The sequence below is a fragment of the Mus musculus genome, chromosome 19 (assembly GCF_000001635.26).
Source record: "Mus musculus strain C57BL/6J chromosome 19, GRCm38.p6 C57BL/6J".
NCBI lineage: Eukaryota > Metazoa > Chordata > Mammalia > Rodentia > Muridae > Mus > Mus musculus.
Genome location: NC_000085.6, coordinates 43,545,787 through 43,569,622, shown reverse-complemented (window position 1 = coordinate 43,569,622; position 23,836 = coordinate 43,545,787). Strand labels below are relative to the sequence as shown.

The 23,836-nt window shown below is 45.3% G+C and overlaps 1 long non-coding RNA gene across 2 annotated transcripts; it reads left to right on the top strand.

The window, feature by feature from the left end:
* The first annotated feature begins 635 nt into the window (after positions 1 to 635).
* Gm34636 lies at positions 636 to 23,696 on the top strand. 2 transcript variants are annotated; one of them, XR_386723.3, is made up of 4 exons: positions 636 to 956; positions 3,375 to 3,420; positions 10,250 to 10,349; positions 22,671 to 23,696. It is a non-coding gene; the product is annotated as a predicted gene, 34636 (long non-coding RNA). The 2 variants fall into 2 exon arrangements; XR_877867.2 differs by lacking the exon at positions 3,375 to 3,420.
* Positions 23,697 to 23,836: the final 140 nt, after the last annotated feature.

The window sequence follows — 23,836 nt, the reverse complement described above, 5'->3', positions numbered from 1 at the left end:
TTGAGTCTTTTCTTTGTTTTAAAAATATTAGATTAATTTATTAATGAATTTTTATATCTCTATATCAATTATATCAATTTATATATTTATATAACTTATTATATTAATGAATTGTTATTGTGCATGCATGATATGTGTATTTAGGAAGAGGTACTCATGGGAGTCAGAGGACACGTTTGCGGGGTTAATTCTTGTCTTCTGGAAACCTTTGTGTGGGTCCCAGGGATCCTGCAGCAAATGCCTTTCCCTGCTGAGTCACGTGGCCCACCTTTTCCTTCTTTGTGCTCTGGGTTTACTGTGAGGACTGCTTCCGTACTATCCCTCAAACACTAATGTGAATTTTCATTTTCTCCCGTAAGTTTCTAGTCTCCCCTTTGACTTTTACTTGATTTGTGGGTTATTTAGAAGGTGTCAGTTAATTTCCCAAGGCTTGGGGATTGTTTCCAATGATCGTTTTGTTAGTTTGTTTCCATTTTAATCCCACTGTGGCCAGAGAACACACTTTGTAGCAATTACACCGATCCCTTTAAATTGATTTAGACCGGTGATATGGGGGAGATGAAAGGTCACTAGCCCATGCCTACAGGGCAAGAGTGTGGATTCTGCTCTGTGACATTTCTGCCTTGTGGTTAGTCCTGGTTGCCTGACAGTCTTAACTTTTTCATACCCTGATTTTTCTTTCCACTTGTTTTATGTGAGTAAATGCCTGTCTTGTTTTAAGATCTCCCTGAAAGCTAGACAAAGTAAGAACAGGGTCATATGGAGTTTAGAACATGTATGAGTATGCTATGTATCAAGAGCACAGGTTGGATCCTTAGTACTTCCAGCTTTCCTTATTCTGTTCTGCAGATGGGTATTTTAATGTGTGGTTGTCTTCCCTTTGCAGGGGGATTCTGTGTTTTCATTTGCGGCATATGAGTTCTTCAAACTTCTGCTTTATAAGGTATTTTCAGGAGGTATGCAATTCTTAACTGATACTTTTCTATACACCTGTATATAAAAGAACTAACGTGGGGACTAGACAGACAGTTCAGTTCATTGGTTAAGAGTGTTGCTTTTGCAGAGGATCTGAGCTCATTTCCCAGCACCCATGTCGGATAGCTTACAACCGCCTATTAGTAACTCTAGCCTCAGGCCATTCGGCTCCCTCTTCTGGCCTCCAAGGGTACCTGCCTTCGCACGGACTTTCACACTCGCATACCTTCCCCACCCAAAACACACCCACACCCCTAATTAAAAACAAGAACGTTAGGATTAAAAATAAACAACAACAAAATTACCAAGAGGGCCTTGGGAGTGCACAGTGGCCCCTTCGAGTAATCTCTGCAGAGACAGGTTTCTCTCTTCAAGCTTGTAGCCAGTCTGATCTGTGAGTTCTAAGTCAGGGCTACACAGTGAGACCTGGTCTCAAAAAACAAACAAACAAATTAGAAAAGGGAGGATATGAAAGAGAGATTTGCACACCTGTACTCATACCAGCACTAGCTGCAAGAGCCAAAAGGTGGAAGCGACCCCTGCCCACTGAGCGGCGATTGCTCAGGGAGAAGCGACACACACACCCATTGGAACTTTACTCAGTTCTGCCAAATACTGCAACAAGGATAGACCTTGAGGACATAGATAGTCCTGTGTGAACGTGAATATCTAGAGTTAGTCAATTCACAGAGACAGAAGGTGGCTCTCAGAGACGGGAGACGGCAGGAGACAGAGAGTTGCCTCAGGACTATGGAGTTTCAGTCAGAGAGCTGTGAGATTGCTCTGTAGACTAGGCTGGCCTCACACCTGTGATTCTTCAACCTCCTGAGGGCTGGGATTACAGGTGTGCATCACCATGCCCAGCTCAAAGATATTCTTCCAAACCATACAACTAGCAATAGAATGACTGCTGTTTTATTTTTTAAAAAAGGTATTTCCTGTGCCTACTCATAGTCTGAACTATGTAACAGAGATAACAGCTGGTCTAAGCCTTTCTTTATAAACCCAGCGTCTGTCTCTGCCCCGTGTTCAGAGGCTCGAGTGGTCTTTGGGTGTGGATCTGAGCATTTACTTTTCTGTTCCCTCGGTGTCTGGTAACCTGTCATTCGGTTCCAAGAACTTGCGTGGTATTTTGTTTGGTGCTAGGAATTCTGTATTCTAAAATACCCTGGATTTTTGTTCCAAATGAGTTGGTTAAATCATATGGAAACGTTATTTTTAAGACTTGTTAGGCATAGCTGGGCAGTGGTGGCACACACCTTTAAGCCCACAACTTGGGAGACAGATGCAGGTAGATTTCTGTGAGTTTGAGGACAGCCTGGTTCATGGAGCAAATTCCAGGACAGCCAAGGCTACACAGAGAAACCCTGTTTTGAAAACCAAAAAAAATCCAAATCAAACAAAACAAAAAACTAACCAATCAAACAAACAACCAAATTAAAAAAAAATCGTTTGTTAGGTGGGACTAGAACCCTGCTCAGCTTAGAAGTAATTAATCTTGTTTATGGGGTGCATAACCCTGCTGCGTTACCTCCAGGAACCTTGAGGTTTCCAAGTCTGGCTGGTGGGAACAGCCACATTCCTAGCCTATGTGGGTATCACTTCTACCCATTCCTGGGGTTCCATAGCTTGCCTCAGTTTCCTTCCGTGTATGGCTGATCAGCCTAGACTAGAGCTCAACAGTTGAGCAGAATCTCTCGGCGGACTTCAGGAATGTTTGCTCTCTGTCAGGGTTCTCCTTTCTGTATCAGTTCTAAGATTAGCAACCTTGGTCTCCCCACACCCTGAGCTCTGCTGTCTCCATTCTGACAGCTTGCCCAATTCTGCCTGGGTCTCTCTCTTTGCATCGTGCCTTGGAAACCCTCTCAAGGCTTTGAGTGGGGTATTGTACATGTCATCATTCCCCCTTAGGGATAACGGTCCATCCTATATCTGGTGTTTTTCAAAGTGTTGTTTAATGTGTTTTGTTAAATTCTCAGTTGCTTTAGGTGGGAGGAGAACCAGCCTGCTCTGGTCATTTCATATTGGGCAGAGGTAAAAGTCTGCAATTAAACATGAAGGCATACTTCTATTCTGAAAGTCATTTGTATATTTTTATAGAATCAAAATATAACCTATGTATTCACCCCCCCCCCAAAAAAAAACGGGTTTGTTCACCTGGAAATTATTCTTGACCAAGTGACTTGCCCTTTGCTTTGGTGGCAATGCCATTGCTCGTGCTGAAGTGGTAGAACAAAGCAACGGCTGAGTCTAGGCCAGGGCTGCACTAAATCACTGTGTGTGTACTTCACAATGACTGCTAAACACAGCCGTAGTTCTAGGCACGGCCACTTGAGCTGGAGCAGCGGCATTAAATCTTGGCCTCACTCAAGTATGGCCCATTCTGTGGTTTCCTTTAGAGCTGACACGTCAGTGACACTATGAGGAGGAAGACGAAACTCGAAGGTAAGATTTACAAACATGTGCTCCCTGCTCTTAGATTAAGTGTCCCTGAAGACTTCAACATAAAGTAGATCTCTCTAAGACAAATCCTGATCATGCGCAGGAGCTGAGGCCTTCTGCCTGGATAGCAATGGCAACCAGTGACTATGTAAATCTGACGATAGCAAGCACCAGCAGTGGAGAGTGTTAGTGGGCGGAGGAGTATGAAATGCAGAGAAGTAACAGATAGGAACTTCTGGTAGAAGTAGAGGCATGGAAGGGGGGGGTTTTCAGAAGTGAGCTGGGCTACTAAAGTGTAACTTTTCTCTCTGGGGCCTGGATTTGCCAGTTGCAGCTGTGTAACCTCAGGGGAGTCAGCGCATAGACTTCTTGTGTTCCCACACTAGCCAGCAGTGTTGCTGTGAGAACGACACAGCATGATGCGAGCAACACACTCCACAGTGAGCCTGATAACTTGCTGGGTACCGGAATCATCGGCATCATTCTCAATGTTGCTATGGAGAACTTCCTGTGCAAGGGAGGAAGGGAGGTAGGAGGCCTGGGGCATCATCCGTGAAGGCCTTCTTGAGAAGAGGGAAGCTGAGTTAGGCTTTGAACTATGGGGCACTTTCAAGTAATGGGCTATGCAGGGAGTCTGGGGTGGAAATGGTTAGGGAGCAGATGGGCTACTTCAAAGAAAAGAAGGTCTTGTTTTCAAAGACGGTAGAAGAGAGATTCTGGTATCTGAGCCAATCCAGGTCAACTCCATCACCTCTGGGAGTGGCTTTGCACACCAACATTGTCATTGGCTAGCTCGCCGAGTGACTACATGGACAGCTAGGACTGGGAACCATCATCCTAGAAGTAAGCATGGTGGTCAATGGTTTGTGTGTTTGTTTTTGAGGTATGGTGAATGTATAGTAAGACTGTTGTCATGGGGGGAAAAAAAATCTGAGTTTATGGATTCAAAAACCAGAGACTTCAAAACACTCTCATTTTTGTTGCAGAACCCAAGGTGCAAAGAGATTAATTAACTTTGTATCTTAAATAAGACATTCAGTGAACCCCCAACTTTTATTTAACTCTTAAGTGCTGTCAACAGTATAGACCCATTGGTTTTATGTTTTCTGTTGCTCTTAACACAACAGCAGCCGACTAGGGAAGACACATACTAATTACTAGAAGTTTCTTTTGGCTCATGGTTCTGGTCAAAGGTCATGGGGCTGCATCTGGTGATAGCCTTGCTGATGGCAACCTGGTGACGCACGGTATCACACGACAAGGGACAGAGAGCATGTGCGTGCGTGTATTCTGGTTTCTTCCTGTTCTTTTACAGCCACGGTATTAAATCAAGGGGCTCCACCCTGGTGACCTTATCTTACCCCCATCACCTCCCAAAGACTTCATCTGATTGAGTGCCCCACAAGAGAGATTAAACTCCAGTGTGAGTCTTGGGGTAGACAAACCACACTGAAAGCATAGCATCTCTTTCTTTTGGTCTCATCCCTACCCACGCCCACGCCCCTGCCCCTGCACCCTTGCCCCCCCTTCCCTTGAGATTCACTGCTTTAGCACAGTCCTCCCAAAGGCTCTTGGTTCAGATGTGGAACGCTACATTCAGATCCATTTAAAGGCACTTAGATGGCTGTAGACCGCATTTGCAGAGGCAAACTGTTTAAGGGTTCTATGACTTTTTGAACCTGGGAAGAAGGGTAAGAGAGCACACACCCTGTGTTTTGAGGTGCTCCGGGTACCAGTGCTCTGACTTGGTACAACACACCCTCCTCTCTGTTTACAAAGTGGCTTCGAAGTCTGGACTGTGGCGGTGAGTTCTGCCAGAGCTGGTGGGGACACAGCATTTGTGGGAATTCTGTGACTCACGAGGCGAAAGGTCAGGCCACTTTTCATTGACAGCCTTCTTGCTGCCCCAGGGTTTATCTCTGGGGATCTTGACTGGTTTCCAGGGCCCCCGCTTCACCTCCATTGTTATCTGGAAACACAGGAACAGCAAATTTGTCGTGCCAGACCGGGTTAGACATTAGACCCCATGCCCCACGCCCTTCCCCCATGAGGAAAATCCTACATTCTTCCGAAGTAATTCTTTGCAAGAGGATTCTTAAAGCACAGACTTGCTCACTCTCCTCCTGTATGTATACCTCTGTGTTGTATTTATTGTCCCTTCTTTATCTTCCCTCTGATGTGACGAAAACCACCCCAAATACTGGAGTACACTCTGCACCTGGGAGACATGCCTGAAATCCCTGGAGATACCTGCTGTTGGCTCTTATACACATCAAAGACACACACATGTAAACTCTGAGTCCATGACCGACTCCAGTCCATAGTCATGATAAAAACTGCTTCAAGTTACACATGTGTTGCTCACATCTCAGCTCCCATTAGCCTACCTGGAGGTTTGAACTTGACTCATTCACGCCAATCAGAACCAGCATCTGTACCCACAAGCCACCCTTAGGTCCCCAAGAAACACATGGAGACAGGGAGAGAAGGCGGGGTGGCTAGAGAATGGACCCCGTTCCTTTCTTTTGTTCTAAAGTGAGACAACCAAGATCTTTTGCACTAAGTTGGTGTGCTAAGTTCTAGAACATTCTTACAACAGACACTGATTGGGCTCCAGGGCCAAGAACAGCGAACTTCCACCCAGCAATGTTTGCTGGGTTCCTCCAGCTGTCTCCCTGGCAGTTCTCGCTAAATGCAAACGATTAGCATTTCCTGTTAAAACATTTCTAATAAATAAATGAATACATCATCTTCCCAAACCAAAGCAGGTCTGCAAGCAGCTTACAAGCTACTTATTCGGAGCTAAGGATGGACTTGGACCACCCAGCACCAGCCCACTGGCCTGGGGCCAAGGCTGCTTTTGTTTGAATTCCTGTATGAGTAACCGCTCAGTCTGACGCCAGCCAAACTCAGTGAAATATTATTTTTAATATTAAATAAATAGATGGTGGGGTGTGTTGATCTTTTTTTTTTCCTTTCAAAATTGCAGTCTCATAATCCAGAAGTCAGCTCTTGTATCCAGGGCCCTGCAGATAGAAGAGGAAAGGCTGACATTTTCTTTGACCTTCCTCATGGAATACTTATCCCCCAAAGTCCCAGTTGGCGATAACAGGATCCTATTTAGAATAGCCGGGACTCTGAATCTGAATGGTGACAAAGCTTGTGAAAGACCACCGACCATTTTTGATAATTTTTCTAGTGGTCTCCTTTTGGTATACAAAAGCATTATATATAAAAATCAGAGAGCACAGCTAAACAGTTGTGCCCAGTGGGAGATGTTTATTGGAAAGCATTGCAGAACACTCACCCCAGGTTTCTCATTGAAGGGAACATTTCATACTCAACACATGCTGAAGTGATGGAGGTGGACCCACACTGTACATATGTGTATTTTTTTACATGGGGTTAGTTTGGTGTTGATTTCATGCCAATACTTTCTCTTCAGAGACTCTTCTCTTAAAGGCTGCATAGTATCCTGTCTTATGGCGGTGACACCATAGACTACCAATCTCTTCTTGTTCTCAAGTCTTCTATTATAAATACAACTCCCATTTAGAAACAAACAAACATGCAAACAAGCAAAACCCAACCTGTTAAATTCTCGTTTATTCCTTGATTATTTCCTCTGAATAAATTTCTAAGACAGGTTTCTAAGACTTTGGCTATCGAATGCCAAATTGCCCTCTAGAATACTATACCCATTTATATAAACATCTGCAGGCAGTCCAAACATCCCTCTGCTATACCTTTGCCACACTGCATATTAGTGTAAAAAGTACATCTTTGGCCTTTTTGATGGTGGTGGGGGGCAGTGGAAGTAAGCTCAGAACTGCAAACATTGAACAGGAGATGTGGGCAATATAGATTTTTGCAAGGTGTGGCCACTGAAGGACTCAAATCAACAAGGGCATTAGGATGCCTGAGGAAGTTTCTGGAGAGGACAAGACCCTTACACACTGGACTGCTCTGTCAAGGTACACAAAGGCCCAAGGTGAGCCACACAAGAGATGGGGGTTTCCTCACATAGACTCTCAGTGACATTTAATAGGAAGGGAAAGACATCAAAGTTAAGGATGTCTGGTGGGATAAGCCAATTCAGAGCAGGTTTTTGATAGCGGAGTTCCTCTCTACCCATTGCAGGCCAACATCCCTGCCAGCGTTCTGAGAGGGATGCCGTCTGCAATGCTTGCTGAGTTCACTCAGTGTATCTACATCCAGCCAGCCTCTCCATCTGCTTCATTTTCTGTGGCGCATCTAGCTCTTGAGAGGGACACATTTAGAACAACTCTGATGTCATAAGGAGGGGTAGGGGTTAATCTTTCACAGAAAAAGTAAGAATGGAAGGTAGATCAGGGTTTTGCAATGGCTACCATTTGATAATAATATTGCAATTGATAATAATGTTGCAATCGATAATAACATTGTGATCAATAATAATATTCAATTGCAAGGAAAGCCTGGAACAGAGAAGCAAACAATGGGTTTTCAAGAAACTCTAGGAGAGCTAGATACCACATGAGGAATTCTAAGAATGTTTAATCTCTAGGTCTTTTACTGCTGTGTGTAGCTTTATGTGGAGGCACAATAAGACAAGAGGTCGGGCTGGAAAGATGGCTCAGCGGTTAAGAGCACTGACTGCTCTGCCAAAGGTCCTGCGTTCAATTCCCAGCAACCACGTGGTGGCTCACAACCATCTGTGATGGGATCTGATCTGATGCCCTCTTCTGGTGTGTTTGAGGACAGCTACAGTGTACTCAGATACATTAAATAAATAAATAAATAAATAGTCAGAATGAAATAGCCTCCATTCAGCCAGGAAGCTTCTTGCCCAAGAGCAGCCATGGCAATCCCCCTTGGGTTCTGCTTTGTAGCACACAGAGCCTCTGAAGCAGCAGAATACATTTCTAAAAGCCCAAACACACTGCATTCTACAGTGCTTCAGGACGTCTTTAGAATTCCACAGCAAAGAGATAATTATTTAATGAAACTATCTTTTTTTTTGTTTGTTTCTTTTTTTTTTTTTAAAAACAACTGTCAAAGTAACTCACCCTAAAACCAAAAGAGGCGCTTTGAAGTGAAATCAGGGCGCACACACCCAGATCGAAAGGCCTCTAGAGTTTTTAACGTGGGTGGGATCTGAGTTGCTGACACTATGTATCAGGAGAGCAGTGGTTCCCAGCCACCACCGGATGGGTTCTTTTTCAAATGTGTTTCTGCAATCAGTCATTTATCTTAGGTTGTCAGCCTCTGTTCCTGTCTATAGTTCTCAATTCAATGGGCATGCTGGACTGTTAGGATGACCAATAACATTCCAGAAATTTCTGTGATGTCAGCAAATGTAAATCATAATGACTGGTCTGATACACCCAGGGCCAGTGAATGGAGCTGATACCATTCTATTCAAAAGGAAAGAGACTTGACTTTCAGTTAACCCAGTCAACCCAACCATAGATAGGGAGTTGGGCCTTCATGCTATCAAACTTAAGACACGAACCATTATTAACTGATTTTGTAATTGCCTCAGGGGTCCAAGTCTCTGAGAAAAGGAACTTCAACATTTGAATCTTCTGAAAACTTCCAGCTTTTGATAACTGTTGGAAGTTTTAGAATTGACTACTTTTGAATCTCTAAGCTGCACAGCCAGTGGCAGCATTCAAGCTTCTGTTCCCACTGTGTGCCTGTGGCAGACATCTCTAATCCATCACCGCATTCTTTTCCACTGAGCCATGCTCTTAATACAGCACTCCAAGCAACCAATGAATCAGATGCTAAAAACAAAATTAGCTTCCCTTTCCTGCTTGGCCTGCTTTTGTAGGTGATGTGTTCATGAGGCAAGTATGAGAGAGAGGCTCAGAGTTCCCTTAATGAAGACAGCAGATACAGGCAATCAAGGATCTAAGAGGTAGAAATACGTGGGAATAAACATGTGACCTCTCAAAGCTGGACAGATGGCTCAGTGGTTAGGCACACAGATACATTGGGTCCCGAGCAGCACCCATGTCAGTGGCTCACGGCCACGTGTTATTCCAGCTTCAAGGGTCTCATATACAGACACATGCACAAACGTGGACATGTGCACATACGTATAACTTTAAGAAAAATAAATCTTTAAAAATATGACTCCTCTCCCATCCTCAATGACATGACAGTTGATCATCAATGCAAATCTTCATTTTTTGCCTCCTGTGACCGTTTCTGAAGCACGGGTACAAGGATCACACAGAAGGGACCAGAGTGGCTAGAAAAGTACAGAGCAAGAACAAGTCTGGGCTGCGGAAATGTCTAGAGCCATCTTGGGATAATGTGGATGTCACCCCTACATGGCCACAGAGTTCGGGGATCTTGGTCTCATGTAGGTTCCTTGGAGCTTAACTGCTCAGTAAAAAAGGCAATGAAGGCGTTCTCCTGTATCCAAGGCCAAAGAGAAGATAAGTGAAGAAGACAAATGAGCAGGAGGTGGCATGAGGGGAGCACTCAGGATGCTGAGGCAGAGGAGGTTAGTAAGATCAAGGCTAGCTTGTGATATCTGCCTCGGAAAAGAGAGTAACCTTTGTGTGTCTAGGAAGTTATAGAGCAGGAAGATGAAGCTGGCTTGAAAACTCCCCCTGCCTCCATCTGTCTAGCGCTCTTTCTGATGTATGTGAGCTTCTTGCATCGAGATGTAAACAGTGGCAGGCAGTCAATGTGAGGCCAGAAAATTATCTCAAATATTTGGGATAAAATGGAACTTCTTGATGATTTTTTTAAGGGAACATTTTTATTTACAGAAATAATGATGCATTATGAAGCAGGATGCATAATTTACATGACTTTTTTTTTTTTTTTACAAAAGCATGCAAGATTTCAAAGACACTGATATCAGCGGCTGGCTGTTCTGGCCATACCAACTCTGATGTTGTGCTTCATGTCCCACGCTGCTCCTGCGGATGTGGGTAGGTTGATTCTTCAGTAGATTCCCCCTCTTCTCTTCTCCTTCACCTCTTCTTCCTCCTTTTTCTTTTGCATTGTCCTTTATTTTGGGTGGTGGTGTCACCAGTATCCCAGCACCCAAGGCCGCTTGCGTATAAGATTATTTCAGGACTGCAGCTATGGGAAGAGCCAGCTTTCCTGGGTCAATGTAGGGAGGGGTGGGAAGAGATGGAGTCACATCCTGCGCTTAGCCATTATCATTGGGTAAAGATGGACCTGAAGCTGAACTGCTCTGCTCAAGCAGGTATTCCAAGAGACCCAGGTAGGTGTCTTAGTTAGCCCAGTAACGAATCATTGAATAGCTCAGTTTTAGAGACTAAAAGTTGGGATTACTTAAGAGGCCAGAACAGCCAGGTTCTGATGAGAGCTGTCTTCCTAGCGTATAGACCGCTACCTTCTTCTTGTGTCCTTACAAGAAAGAGGACGGTTCTACTGTTTCTTCCTCTAAGGAACTAATCCGCTCATGAGAGTCTCACTCTCATGATTGCATCTAAACCTAATTTCCCAAAGGCTCAGTCTTCAAACGTCATTATACTGGAGAGTGGGGCTTCAGGGTAAGACTTTGGGGGTGGGATGGGGAGAGATCATTTATCACACAACAGAAACTCAAGACAGTTCAAGTTATAGGTAACAGAAGAACCAACTCAAGGGGGGTTAAGCAACAAAGGGGTTCTGTTGAGCCCGATGGCTGCAGGCAAACTAGGGTGGGCCTCAGGAACAGCTGAGTCAGGGGCAGTCTGTAGCATACCACCAAAGACCCTGGGCATTCCTAGTATGAGTTTCAACTGAAGACTGACCGTTCTGTTATTTCTTTTAATTATTATTATTTTTTATCTTTTGAAAATGTTATACACAAGTACAGTGTATTTATATTCTTCCCATCTCTTCCCTCACATCTAAGTCCTCCCATTCCCCCCACCCCCCCCGGCTCTCTGGAATTAATGTGATCTCTTTTTATTATTGTTGTTTTACACACACACACACACACACACACACACACACACACACACACACACACGTCTCCATTTAGTGTCTCTCGTATGTACAAGTATTCAGGACTAGCCACTGGGATTGGATATCCAGTCAGAGGCTCATCTTTGCAGAGGACCATCCCCTCTCTCCCCTCAGCAGCCACCCGCTACCTGTAGTTCTTCATCTAGGGGTTGGACCTTATGAAATTTCCCTATCCACGTTGGCATATTGACTGGTGTGGTCATTGTGTAGGTCTCATTTAGGCAACCGTATAGTTGTAATATCACCGGAGCAGCATGCCTATCATGTCCAGAAGACATCATCTCATAGTAGGTGACTTGCTGTCTTTAGAAACCTTTCTACCTCCTCTTGCTTAGTGTTTCTAGAGATCGGGATGTCAGGGTTGTGTTGGGGCTGGGTAGCCAAAGTCACTTATGCTCTGAGTTCTGACCATTTGTGGATTGCTATAGAAACCTCAGCCTTCTTGGAAGAAGGGTGGGATTTACTCTTACTTGTGGAACTAAGGACAGGGATTTAGAGTACAGCTAGAAATTATATTGTTTCAGGAAAATGTCAGTAAGACTTAGTGTTTAGAATATTCTAGGTTTCTTGCTTCCTGGTTCAACAAATGGACACAACTCATTTGTGGGAATTATGTCATAAGCTCATTACCAAACCAGCCACTGAGGCTAGGATGATGGGCTACACTCATTTACCTAAATCTTGAGAACTCAAGGACCAATCATCTAAATCATCTAAACCAACCATCTAGATCATCCAAGTGCTTCATAATCTGGGGAAGGGGAGGAGAGAGGTTACGGGAGGCAACTTTGTTCTTCACTTCAATTTTCTCCTCAAACATGTTCACGTTAACTGTTGGCTATGTCTGCAATATAGCAGTTCTCAGTAAATATGAGTTGTCTAACTGCATGTCTGCCCAAGTATTCAAACTACAGCGAGCCTTCTGGGAATGGGTAATGACGGGGCAGGTACTATAGAAAGCACAAATGGAAAGGCTGTCAATCTTAAGGTCAGCTCTTCTCTGAACTCATGTTGTGGCAACACAGAGGAATTCAAGACAGGGCAGAAGTACCTAGTTCCAACGATGCATTTGGGACTAATGGAACCACATTTCCCCTGCACTGATACCTTCTCTCAGATCTAGGAAAAGCTATCTCCCTTCTTCTATATGCCTAAGTCATCTCACAAATGACTTCAGACCAGATCTAGTTTTAAAACTGGGAGTTCTCATTGTGAGTGAAATGTTGCCACAAGAAGACAAATACCCTTTGGTCCCACTTTAGGGACATTGCTGGAGTAGCCATCTTTCTAGAGAAGGAAAGCAGGCCAGTGGTTGGGGGAGCTGGAGGGCGAGGTGAACCAGGAGTTATGTTTAATAGATCTGGAGTTTCGGTTTTCCCAAGAGAAGACTCCTGGAGATGGGTGACAACAACCTGAATGGGTTTAATGCTGTTGTAGTATGTACTTACAAGTGAGCAAGATGGTAATTTTTATGGTATGTGTATTTCACCCCACAAGAACTAGGAGTCATGTGCGGCTTCTTTTTTCTTTTTTAATATTGAGGTAAAGTCATAAATAGGCATTTAGCAAAACGTTAGCTGGCATCCCAGGAACTGGAAGCTTGTGGTGGGGACACAATTTCCTCGGAGGAGGGAAGGTATAAATGGAGCTGCTCACTTGCCTCCTGGATAACTACTGTATGCCCAGCTCAGCACCAGGGAGGGCACCCTAAAGTGGCTTCCCCTCCCTGTCTCATGGAGACTGCTTCTCACAGACATTTGGGCTGTTCCTCGTGGCTCTTCCTAGGCCTTTGTAGGATTGATGGGGAAGAAGCAGGCATTTGCAGTGCTCACATGTCCCAGCTGTGTGCCTTTGCACCTAACTTAGTGTTGTGTGTAGCCTTGCTACCCAGCATTAGCTCCGGGAACGAGCCGAGTGCTATAAGCCTCCACCTAGCTTCCCTTGAATCCATGGATAAAAGACACATACAGTTGTTCCTTTTCAACTTGCCTTTGGATACTATTGTTGGCTGCTACTATCTCCCGCCTAGAAAACCATGTCCTTAATAATATTTTTATCTCTGCTCCTCCCACCTACCCTAAACTTCAGTTGCTAATTACATCCCTGACCTCCCACCTGTAGGAGAGGTCACAGGTCACCACTCTGTCTGAGACCTCACATGTCTGGTCAACTTTACTCCATCAGAAACCTGGTGGGCTCTGTTCCTCCTCCCTTGCATCTGCCTTTTCGTCCATGGACTTGGAAGTCCTTCCTGCCTGTACCTTCCGTCCAGCAATTGGCCCACGGCTTTCTTTACTGACAGATCAAGAACCAATTAGGGAACAGGACACCTTAGCATCAGAACCTCCCCTACACCCTCTGGTTTGTAAAGTCAAGCTGGATGAGATTTTAGAGACTTGAGGCCAGAAAGTGGTACCTAGTGGTCCTTGAAGCACCTCTGTCCCCAGACCTTTACTTTTCTTTCCTGTACAACCAAGCAAGTGATGTTTCCTGGGCTAAAGGGCACAGAAGAGGAAGCTGTCCCTGGCTCCTCTCTTGAACTAGTGGTTGCATCTCCCAAGGGCAGCCTGGATAGGGCCTGGGCCACAGGTCACTCAATGTTCCCAGCACTGTGGACTCCACAGACTTCCAACAAGATTAAGCAGGCCTGTTGGGACAGTGTGGTGAGCTGTGTGGCTTAAGGCTACAGTACATAGACAGGCTCTTTACTTGAGGAGTGAAGGACAGGAGCCACTTGAGGCCACCCAGATGCTTTCTCTAAATTGGTGACTTCAATGGCAGCCCAAATCCATAGAAACGGGCAACACTGAGACACACGGTCCCACTTCCACCAATCAATTACCAGCATCCTCCAGCAGCTGACCATGTGTCCCAGAGGTAGCTAGTGGTAGATTGAAGTTAATGGCTGGGACTTCTGAGAGAGCTTCATGAGGCAGACACATACCTGTGACACATCTCTGACCTCTGACCCTGTTCTTCACATTGCAACTTAACAGAAATCCCAGAGAGACAGAGAGACTGGCCTCACTGACCTGTGAGAGGGCAGTCTGTCATCTCTTTTGTATAGCTCCTTGGCTTCTCTATTGCATACTGCCAAAAATAAACCTCATGTCTGCCATTGTATTCTTAGAGGCTCTTTCCTGTTTCTTCTCTCTCTCTCTCTCTCTCTCTCTCTCTCTCTCTCTCTCTCTCTCTCTCTCTCTCTCTCTCTCTCTCTCTCTCTCTCGTTGTTGTTTTGATTTTGTTTTTCAAGACAGAGTTTCTCTGTGTAACATTCCTGGCTGTCCTGGAACTTGCTTTGAGGACCAGGCCGGCCTTGAACTCACAGAGATTTAACTGCCTCTGCCTCTGCCTCCTGAATACTGGGATTAAAGGTGTGTGCCACCATGCTCAGCTTCCTGTTCCTTTTCTAAGCATCTCTTTTTGACAGTCAGCAAACAAGATGATGATTCCTGATTCCAGGCACCAAGATTATCTTTTTAAAGATTAAATTTAAACATTGTGTTGAGGCTTTCTATATTCTCCTCTAGATTTATCATGTGTGATTCTAGAATTCTCCTTTCCATTTGTACCTCAGGGAAATTCTTTCTGCAATCCTATTTTCTCTCCCCAAATAGGCTAATTTTAGTAATTTGAGCCCCGACCTCACCCCCACCCCATCATTGCAATACTTTCCTTGGAAGATCAGAGCAGCCCAGCCAGCTTTGGGTAGGATTCAACTATACAAATTCTAACACTTAATGGGGCTGCAGGTCACTTAATCTTCTGGGTCCTTTATGAACACCTGGCCACAGTTTCCCTTGAGAACTGCATAGCATCACCATCATCCATGGGTTCTCAGAGAAGTTAAATATTCTGATCTCAGAGGAGCTGGTACCCCCGGCTCAAAGCTCTCCCAGCACTGCCCTGCCTATACCCAGGCTGTTCTAAGATCCAAGGTGAGTCCATATTTGACGTCTTAGGGTCTGGGCTATTTTTGGTTGGAGTCAAGCAAGGCCTGCTGGGAGAGCTTTGTGGGTGGGGCGGGGGCTCTTTTCTGTGGTATAGGATAAGCTATCATAGTCCTCATTTCCATTTTCTCCCTTCTGCCTCATGCTAGGTTCTCTGCATTGCTTCCCAGATCATCAACTGACATCACTACTCCTAACCCAGATGTTGGAAATTGGTTCTAATGCTTTGAATTAATCCAGCCCCCACAAATCAGAAATCTTGTGCCCAAACGCTGAAGGTCCTTGTCCCCAGTTGGTTTTTGATAGATCAATAAGGAGCCAATGGCCAACGGCAGGGCAGGTAGCCTGAGGTGAGACCTTTGGATTTGGGTAGGCTAGGAACTGGAAGGAAGGAGAATCACTATGATTCAACGGGAGAAGGATCAGATTTAGAGCTGCAGAAGGAAAATCATCTGTAATGTAGGTGAGAAGCCTGGAAGGGCTGCCCAGAAGCCTCTTGGTTAGCAAAGACTAGAGAGCTGCCCAGAAGGAGCCAGGGCAACAAGGATAAAATATAGAACTAGAGGGCATTAAGCCAGGATTATAGGAGGGAAATGTGTGCTAGTCACAGGGAGGACTAGAACTACCTAGCCTGTGAGCTAGCAAAGGCATTTTACTGGGGTGTGTGTATGTGTGTGTATGTGTGTGTGTGTGTGTGTGTGTGTGTGTGTGTGTCTGTCTGTCGGTCGGTCTGTCTGTCTGTCTTTCATTATCAAACCCAGGTAGTTCCTGGGTGGGCGCATGTGTGCAACCTTCCAGGAGCCAAAGAGGTTTAGCCCAGTAGTCCTACACCCAAAGTACACTTTGATTCTCTTCTTTAATCAAATACCTTTTCCTTTGTTCAGCAGAATCAAGGACTGCATTTTAAAATAAATAAATAAATAAATAAATAAATAAATAAATAAATAAATATTTACTACAAAAGTAAGATAAAACTAAACTAAACTTCTACCAGAAAACAAAACAAGACAAAACAACAATGACCCACTCTGTCATTATTAACTGCAAGGCCACCCCTTGTAGCCTCAAGTCCATGCATGAGCAGAAGGATACAAATTCTTCTCCCATCGTCACCCCTCCCTGGCTCCTAGCAGGTCTGAGGGGCTGGGCAGATCACTGACTTCAGTGAGTAACTCACATCTCTCCAGGATTAAAGTAGCAACCGTCAACTTCCATACCTGGATCCTAGTGTCCCTTCTTCCTATGGAGGGGCAGAGAAAAATGTGTTGAACTCTCAGCAAGAGGGGGACTTGACAGGAGTTTAACCATCAAGGTTGACCCACAAGGCATCCTCAGAGTTGAGAATGTGTTCAAATTCCAGAATCTCACTGGCTGTGAGATCTCAGGGTAGGCAGGGAAGACTGAGGTCAGAGGGCACAGTGGTCCATGAAACCCCAAGGAGGTGGTTCTCAGCCTGTTGGTTGTGACCCCTTTGGAGGTTGCATATCAGATAGCCTGACTACCAGATATTTTATTATAATTATTTATATTATAATCCACAACAGTAGCAGAATTACAGTTATGAAGTAGCAACAAAATATGTTTATGGTTGGGGGGCGTCATGACACGAGGAGCTCTATTAAAGGGGTACAGCATTAGGAAGGTTGAGAGTCACTGCCCTGAGGTTCTTGTTCTGCCCTTAATGCTCCCAGAGCATTGTGGCAATGTGTCCATTTTACCCACAAGGAGGGCTTTGAGCCCCCGTCAGTCAGTGTCCTCTGAATCACTTGAGCAAGTGTCCTTTTGTCATCTTGCACTTAGCAGACTGTGCATTTATGAAGCCCACAGAGCCATAAGCAAACCACTGTTTGAGTTGAATGCATGACTGCTGGTGATAGTAAAAGGAAAGGAAATGATTTGCATTGCAAGACAGCCAAAGGATAATACCAGAGGCTATTAGATTAATTCACTTAGTCATTGGCTAATATTTACCCATAGCCATAGAGTATCTGCCCCTATTCATGCAGATTCTATCACTTTGTATGCCGAGAGGGAGTAGGGAAGGCGGGAAGGCAATGAGAAGATGGGAAAATTGTTCTTAAAAAAGTCAGAATTATAATTTTAAATAGCAGTTCATTCCTTTCAGGTAAACTTTAAACTGGAGTAAAAAAAAAAGTAATGCTAAGGTGAAAATGACAGTGTAATATGACTTTTAATGATTATAATATCATATTGAAAACATTTTTATCCACTTTTATCTTCAAATCCTTGTTACCCAGAAATGCTGCACAGTCTCTCAAAGTTAAGAACTTTTTAAAGTCCTAGTAGAGAGACCAAGGGAAGGTTCATTGGAGAGTCGCTGTGGGTAGAAAGGCGTTTGGAAGAAGATGCCCTGCTCATGATTGTTGGGAGAGATTCTTGTCTGGGAGGCTTATGTGCCTCGCCTGGATTAAGAGGGAACAAGAAGCACAGGTAGACATCACAGGGATTGGGAGCTTGTGCTGTGAGGTGTAGGGGGTTAACAGCGCCTTGGCTGGGAGAGCCTGCTGCAGTCTGGACTGTGGACAGATGAGTGAGAGATGGGGGAAGAAGGGGCGGATTCCAGGGCAAGAGTCTCTCAGCGTGGGCATCTGCAGGTCAAGACAGGAAAACAGACAGGTTAAAGCAGGCTGACTCTCAGATGACACAGTGAGAAAGGGCACGGAGGAGCAGCTCTAGCAACAAAGCCTCAAAATTAATGTTAGAGGAGAGGAGAGATGGACCTGGGACCTTGTGCCTCGTAGACTCAAGCTTGAGTCATTAACTGGATTCTGCTTGATACAGAGGGGGACCCATGGACCCAGTTGGTAAACTCCCTCCCTACATATTTGAATCCCGGGGTGTCACAAGCGGAGTGATGTTGGTAAAGTGACTTCTGGTGCCTCCGATGTCAACTGAGGATGACAATGACGGGGCTCGCCTCACTGGAGTGGATGACTCACAAGCATGTGGCCGGCCGCACCTAGATGGTGCTGCTACAAGAACGTCAGGCAGGAGTGGCCATTATTCTTCCACACATAGGATCTAGAGCTGCCCCGATTGGTTAGTGAGCTCAAGCCAGCGGCTACTGGTTTAACTTAAAGCATTAAAGGACTCGTTAAATTGCTTCATCTATCATCATTCATTGTTGCTAGTAAGATAATGCTTCGGTATTTGGGGATAGAACTTCCACTTGATTAGTGATGACTAATATCTGATGCCAAAATGACTCCTTTGTGGGCCTGGAGCCAAGTTTTCCAGGCTTTATCCACCAGCAAAGAGATGGCTCAGCCATTAACCCATCACATAGTCGTCACCCTTGCCTGAACTTTAGTAAGTAAGGGAGACAGCAGGGGAAGCAAGGAGAAGCATTACATAAGAAGTGCTGACTCAGAAAGGTGGAAGGGGCCTTGAAGGTTCTCAAGACCGCCCACTCCAGTAAGAGCAAGCACAGTGAAGAAAGGGCATCCGAGGGAAATAAAGGAAGAAAGGGCGGGGCCAGTGCTGCTAGGAGAGGCGGGGCTTCCAAACTCCAGTGAGGTTCAACCCCAGCCTTACCGTTAGACAGTGTTGTGTTCTACAGACCGGCCTTCAACTCCATGTGTAGCTAAGGATAACCTTGATCCTCCTGCTTCTGCCCTGCCTCCCACCGCCCATGAGGGCTTATAGGCGTGTGCCAGTGTATCTAATTAGCTCTTTTTTAAAAAATTTGGATGGCCAAGGTACCTAGGGAAGAGATGAGAACCTCTTCCCCAGATACCGAGGTCTCTCTTTTTCCCCTCAAAGTGGCAGCTGACATCTATTGTGGGATCTTTGCATCATATAACTGGTTAATTACAACAACTGTTTCCTCCCTGATTAGTCTTTTGCATATTTTTCAGTGCTTGATTCAAGATATCATCTTCTGCATTTTGCCCTTCTGTTCAAAGGCAGAAATTCAGGATCCTTCAGGATTCTGGTCCTCCCCCTATTGTGTAACTCCTTTCATACTTTCAGTTCTGAGCCTCCGAGTTGAAGAGAGAAGGAGTCAAGACATTTGTCTTCTGATACACTCCATGAATCGCCTTTCCACGGGAGGCTTCGAAGACATAGCTTCACTATTTACAGTGCAAGGTCGGGGTTCCAATGCCTCCAGTGCCGTGGCAGGGGGATCTCACGCTCTTACAGACCTGCATGCTCCGGCCACAGCCCACTCTCTGCTGCTCTGTTCCTCACAGTGGGGACATCTCGGGTGTGCTTCCTTTGGAACCAGGGACTTCTGGAACAAAATTCTTTCCTGTCCCAGAACCCATCTGGCAATTTGCTGCTTGAACCCTCAAATCCGGGGACAGAAAAACTAGCTACTTGGAAACACAGTCCATTCCGTCCCGTGGCCAAATAACAGACTACATTTTCAAACGAAGCATTTTTGCTTAGCAAACTCTCCTGTGCTGGGCAGTTATTCTGGGTTGCAGGAGCCGCAGCTTACTCCTTTTCTATCAGGGTCTTAAAGGCTTTAAAGTTATCGAAACACTAGATTCTTTCTTTGCTTAAAAGTGTGTGTGTGAGCCAGGCAGTAGTGGCAAATGCCTTTAATCTCAGCACTTGAGAGGCAGAAGCAGGCGGATTTCTGAGTTCGAGGCCAGCCTGGTCTACAGAGTTCCAGGACAGCCAGTGTTATACAGAGAAACCCTATCTTGAAAAACTGGAAGGAAAAAAAGCCAAGTGTGTGTGTGTGTGTATGTGTGCATGTGCATGTTCTTGGACATGTGTTTTTATGTATGTGGTACTTGAGTGTGTGCACCTGTGTGTATCTGAACAGGTGTGTGTGTGTGTGTGTGTGTGTGTGTGTGTGTGTGTGTGTGTGTGTGTGTGTGTGCCCATGCATGTGCACAGGCTAGGGAGGCTGGAAGCCCCCCTTATTCCCTCGAGACAGGGTAGGAACCTATAGCTGGCCTTTGTTGTTTGTTTTGGGGGGAGTAGGCTAACCAGCAAGCCTTAGAGCTCCATCTGTTTCTCCCTCCTCCTCCTCCGAGCTGGGGCTATGCTTGCTTTTTATGTGGGTACAGGTGATCCAGACTCAGTGCTCATGATCTTGCACCAAGCTGTCTTACTCACTGAGCCGTCTCCATAGTCCTGGGTTGTTTATGAAATTTTCAGAGGGCTGTGTCTAAAACTGAGTCCCTGGACAATAGACGAAGGAAATGTGCCAGGCATTAACCTGAGTACTTGTGCACACTAAATCAAGAACAATGTCATATTTCTAAACCATTTGTCCAGAATGTGATAGCATATCACAACAGAAAAACTCTCCACTCATCTAACTCATCCCCCACCTTTCCAGAGAAGCCCAAAGGAGGGGCTCCGATCTGTCCGTCATGTCTCCAACACTGTACTCCAGAAAACGTTCCAGTCACATCCGCCATCACAGCAGGAACAAGCTAACCACTCATGGCCAGAACCCTAAATTCATTTTGTTGTAGCAAGGACCATAAGCAGGTGTTCTAAAACTCTCATGCTTAAACAAAACAAAATGAAACAAAACTAAACAAAACAAGCCTTCCTAATACAGTGGGTGTTTATTTGAAATAAGACAGAGTTTCTGGGTTGACAGTGAGGTGGGCATTTAAACTTCTCTGCCATCAATGCTTTTGACTGAAAACATATTTGAGAACTGTTAGGCTGGCTCTGTAGTGGCTTCTGGGAAGCAGGAGGTTAAGTCCCAGGCCTGGGGACCCAGAGAAGACTGAAGCTGTAGATGGCTGCTTGGCTGGCCAGAGGATGAAGGAACACTACCCAGCATAGAGCTGATCAGCTCCATCACTGTTGCCGTCCGTGGACACCCACCCTCTGTCCTTGGACGCCCACCCTCCTTAGACAGCTCAAAAGCAGCAGATGGAAACTCCCTGCCCAGCTCTGAGCATTTCTCCCCAAGAGCCTCTCTTCTGGCAGCACATATGGAGACACAAGACATTGGAGCACATGGCTGGTCTAAGTCTCGCTGTGTTCCAACAGGGCTTTGGGGACTCCATGTGAACTACATAGAACATTTGAAAAATCATATTTGCTTCCAGCGGCGACAGATTTTTAAACAGTATAGACGTGGACAAATGAGTCACATTTATTTAAAACTAACACTAACAACATAGCAAAAACTATTTTGTTGTATAAAATGTTATTTGGAATTTGTTTATTGCATTTGCATGCTTTCAAATTGTATGAAGAAATTACTATAGCTGGGTTTTGTTGGGGGGAAAATACACAGAGATTGATTGATTGAATTTGGTTTTGGGCGAAAGCTTATTTTTCCTAAGTGTCCAAATGTTTCTTCATGTTAGTAACTAATAAGATGGGATTGTATGGGTTTTAAAATCATACACATACACAGCAGGGCTCAGTCTTCATTTTACCACCAACAGTTGTGGGAACTTGTTTATGCGGCTTCAGTCTTAGAGTCTCAGCCTCCATAAATGTGGCAGTATGTGTCTCAGAAGCCATGGTGGCCTTCTAGGAAGGGAGACAATACATGTGGAGTCAATTCTTGTAGTACTGTTGATGGTCGGTAAGTCAGTAAATAATAGTTTTCGTGTGTGTGTGTGTGTGTGTGTGTGTGTGTGTGTGTGTGTGTGTGTGTGCATATTAGGAACCAAACACAAAATCAGAAAAGAATTGGTGTGGTGCTTGGGCTACATAGTAAGACATTGTTCGAGAGCCCCTCCCCCAATATAACACTACTACCAGAATCAACACCACAACCACCCCTAACAATAACAACAAAATCAGAAAGAAAATAAAATGAGAGAGAAAGCGCCATCACGGAGATGTGGGGAAGATGCTGAAATTTTCTCTGTGCATTTGGAATCCTCTGCCAGTAACCGACATGCAGAACTCACCCCGAAAAAGCCTGTAACACCCCGGAGACAAGACTTCTACATTTGTAAATCAGATCATGAGGATGCAAAGACATTCTTATTTTTGTAGTTGGGGGAGTGAAGAATAGAATCTGTCTTTAGCTTAGGAGACTAGACAGAAATTCAGAGGGGTGGGAGGTGGGAGGAAAGAGCAGGTGGGAACATCTTGAAATTGAGACAACCAGCCAAAACATTCTTGGAAACAACAGAAAATCCCCAAACAGGACATGGGACTGGGACTCTTGCTGTGATCTCTGTGCATACGGGGGTGGGGAGGGGGTGGGGGTGGGCGCTAGTGACCCGGTGGGCAAATGAGCGGAAGTCCTCAGGCAAAAGCTCCCGGTTCCTTGTCGGGTCTCAGAGACAGACATACCCTTCATGAAATCACTTAACCGTCTCCTCCTTAGAGTCTCCGTCTTTCCTCCCTCTGCAGATCTCCAGAGAGATGACCTTTCACCTCCCCCATCTCAGGCTGAATGCCTTGTTGGATCCCAGCAGAAGCATCACTGACTGCCGAATTTACTCAGAACAGTGTATGAGAAGGCCGGAAGATTTGCCTGATTGGCAGAAAGAATTCCAGGCAAATCTTTCAGGTTGGAAAGAGGCGACAGCTCCTCTCCGAGGTATTTCTAAAACAAAGCAGAGCCACCGTGCTGCTTGGGGGTTAATATCCCCCCTACTCTGCCCCCCAACTTGCTGCCAGAGATCAGCTAATCTGATAATTACGACAACAAACACAGTTTAGACAAACAAGACCTGACCCTGAGGGTTTGGAATGAAAACATTTACTCTCTCTCTCTCTCTCTCCAGAGAGACAGTGCCTGGAGCTCTCACACACGGAGGCACTGGGGAAATTACCCTTGTGTTGGAGCGGGGTTAAAGCATCTGTGTGAGGTGGGAGGGGCCATGATGGAGAGGTCCGGAGCACTTCGGGAGCAGATGGAAAATATATCAATCTGGACACGGGAACACATTGACTTTTTTTTTTTTCAACAGACAGAGCAAAAGGAAAGGTAGGAAAGATGTAGGATTGACCCGAAGGATCTAGGAGTGAGTACCTGATGGAGGAACACCGGCTTGCGTGTAGGGGACGTCTAGTCCGGCACACTTCTAGAGAACTTAATACCTGCCCCTGGGGGGAGCCTTGCGTTTTCATAGACGCTACCAGGTCATCTTTTCTGATCCCATTTTGGCTACTGAGCAGAACAATGTGCCCTTTCCCCTCCTTACTTGCTTCAAATCGGCCTACCCCTTCCTCCTCCCCCCACACCTCTTTTACTTCTGAAATACGGCTTCCTTGATAAGTCCTTCCTTAATATAGGAAGTTCCAACTTTGGCTTCCTTCAGCCTAGAATTCGTCAGGTCTTCTGTTCGTTGTCAGGTTTGCCCCATGTGTCCAAGCTCAGCTTCAAACGTTCTCCTCTTCTTTTTTTGTGTTTTGTTTTGTTTTTGTTTTTTCGAGACAGGGTTTCTCTGTGTAGCCCTGGCTGTCCTGGAACTCACTTTGTAGACCAGGCTGGCCTCGAACTCAGAAATCCGCCTGCCTCTGCCTCTGCCTCTGCCTCCCGAGTGCTGGGATTAAAGGTGTGTGCCACCACC